Here is a 3,212-nt window from a genome sequence, read left to right as displayed (position 1 = left end):
GCTTTTGTTTTTAATAAAAATACCTAATATATATATATATATATATATATATATATATATATATATATATATATATAGAGAGAGAGAGAGAGAGAGAGAGAAAGAGAGAGAGAGAGAGAGAGAGAGGGAGAGAGAGCTCTAAAGTCTAACAAACACATAGCATATTAATTTTGCAGAAATGTAAATATATAGTAGGATAATGAGATCTAAAGTAAAGAATCTTACTTAAATTTGTATAGAAATTAATACAGGAGATATTGGTTACAAGAGTGTGTTTACAAAGAATTTTTTTTAGTGTATTTTGCTCTGCCTTTTGAAGCTTATGAGGTCTTTTTTTATAGTGGAGCTGTCATGAAAGAGGCCAAAAGACTTTTTGAAAGGCTGAAGATTCTTTGTGGCGCTTTTTAGTTGGCTATATGTTCTTGTTCCCTATGCTAAGAGACAACAATCATGGAAATTGCCTTTAAATTTTATGGGGTTTTTCTTTATTGTCTTCTTATTCACCGATAGTTGATTTGTTGTTTAGTAGCATCATGAGATTTTATAGAAAAAGACCTAAAACAATGGGCCTGAAAAAAGAGTTTGAAAATGAAAAGACTAAGCCTATAAGAAGGGCTCAAAACAAGAGAGCCTAAAAGATCTTGAAAATACTTTTTTGTTTATGGACTCTGTAAACATTGTAGGATGCCATAGTAATCATATTCATTTTCATTACTGGGAGGAGTATATGATCTTGAGGATGAAGAGGCTGAAAAAGAGGAAAACATAAATTCTCCTTTTCCACTATTTAAGAGTTGTTTCATGACCTCAAAACATTCTTCTTTGGACTTGGCAGTTGCCAAAAGTACTGAGGCATGGGCTTTTTGGGCGAGAAAAAGGGATTGAGACTAGTCTTGTAGAGGTGGTGGTTTTTTAATGCCATGTCTATTGTTTGAAGAAAACCATAACATTACAGCAGATTCAAAGCATTTATTTTTTGCCTCAAAAGAGTCCCACCATTTGACTTTGTATTTTCTTATCAAAATTATATGAGTATTTTGGTCATTATAGTCAAAGTACCACGAGCATACCTAAGACACAAAGAATTTGAAATAAAACATAAGCATTGGGGGAAATTTCTTTTCTTTCTTGGTATCTTTGAAATTCTATTTGAAAAGTTTGTAGCCCTTTTCAACCATAGGGTGTAGATGAAGGAGTTCAGTAATACAACCAAGGTAATCCTACTATTGACGGAACCAATTTGGTATTTTTATAGTATTAATAGAGTTATCAAAATAAAATAATCAGGGAATGGCTTTCTTTGGAGTTTTGGAGAAAGAAAGCATTAAACCATGCCTATTGGTGGTCCCAATAGGAATAAGTTTGGCAATGGTTATTTAATTTGGTTTGGAAGCTGATAGGAAACGGATGCTATGATGAAGAAGTTGTTTCCAATCAGTTGGATGGAGGAAATCTTTGATGATACTGGTGGAATAGGTTGATTCAATATAATATTGTTTGAGGTTAAAATGTTTAAATTTTACTAAACCTGTAATTTCAAGGATGACCATGTAGTAAGCATAGGTTTTTGTAGTGTTCCAATGTTTGAAGTACCACCCTAGAGGAAAAAGTTTTGTAGCCGTGACAAAAAGATCAAGATGGTAAAATCCATCTTCAATAGGTAAAACATTTTTAAAATTGTTTTTGATAAAATATTCAAATTTTAGTTTTGAAGATGTTTTCATGAAATTGGTTTGAGATAATGAAAGATTTATAGATTGAAGGAGAGGTTTTTAAGAAGAAGATTGCTTGGGTTTTGAAATTAATGTAGAAGTTTTACCTCATTGAGAGGATTCATCCTTTTGAGAGGACTTTTAACTGAATTTTGTAAGGTTAGAGTAATTCTAGAGATTTGGATAGAGTTTCTACCAAATTTTGTACTTTGTCACTTTGGATTAGTAAAGGATTTGTTACTTTCTCTTTAACAATAACTGCATCGTACCAAGAAGTTATTGGTTTTGCATAAGATATAGTAAAAGCCACAAGTTTTGGAGTGCTTTCGATTTTTTGTGGTTTTGTAGGTGATGACCGAGAGGTTTTGCCCTTATATTTGGACTAGGGAGGCAACAGGACCTGTTTTGGAGAAATTTGTGAGTTAGAAAACCATGAATGAAATTTGTATCGCCTTTTATATACTCAATATCAAAATAAAAAATACTTAATATAGCTTACCATCAAGCAAAAATCTGTTTTGAAGCAATATCTTGAACATCTTTTTGTAAAACTTCTTTAGAAAATTTGTAATCAATACGTAATAGGAATTTTAGGTTTAATAAGTCGCTTTGAAGTTTTATAATACATAGAAAAATTGAAAGAATTTCTTTCTTGATGGTAGAGTAATTCTTTTAACAGTTATTCCAATGGGCAGATGTAAATTGAAGAATTTATTGTTTGGAATTTTGAACTTGTTTAAGAATTCCCCTATACTCTAATTCTGACTCATCTATTTCTACAATCTTAGGAGCTAAGGGATTGACTAGATGAAGACAAGGGATTTCTTGCACTTGTTTTTTAATCTGATGAATGAGAGTAGTATATGCATTGGACCATGGTACTGAGTTTTTTTATCATCTATTATGAAGGGGTTTTGCAACTCTGCTGACATTAGGATAAAGTCTAAAACATAATTTAGACTTCCCAGGAACCTTTGTAACTAAGGTTTATTAAGAATTTTATTAGGGAATTTGTTAGCAAAGGTAAGGGGTCTTATAATGGGTGTGATGATACCTTGGGAGATATAATGACCGAAAAAACAAAAATGAGTTTGAAACAGAGAAATCTTTGATTTGGAGACAACTAAATCATTTTGTTTTGTAACATGAAAGAATGTTTGTAGGTGTTTAAAATGTTACTCTAATGAGTTTGAAAATATATGAACATCATCGATATAAACTATATAAAATTTGGAATATGCATTAAATTTGTCATTTATTATCCTTTGGAATTTAAATGGTGCATTTTTAAACCAAATGGCATAACATTCCATTTATACTGATCAAAAGGAATTGTGAATGCAATTTTGTAACAGGCTTTAGGATGAATTTAAATTTGCCAAAACCCTGATTTCATATCAAACTTAAAAAATATAAAAGCAAAATGCAATTTTTGTAATAAATCTTTCTTATTTAGAATTGGATATCTAATCCACTTTAAACCTCTATTTAGTGATTTGT

Source organism: Populus nigra, chromosome 5 (genome assembly GCF_951802175.1).
Source record: "Populus nigra chromosome 5, ddPopNigr1.1, whole genome shotgun sequence".
NCBI classification, from domain to species: domain Eukaryota; kingdom Viridiplantae; phylum Streptophyta; class Magnoliopsida; order Malpighiales; family Salicaceae; genus Populus; species Populus nigra.
Note: the sequence above shows the minus strand (reverse complement) of the source record.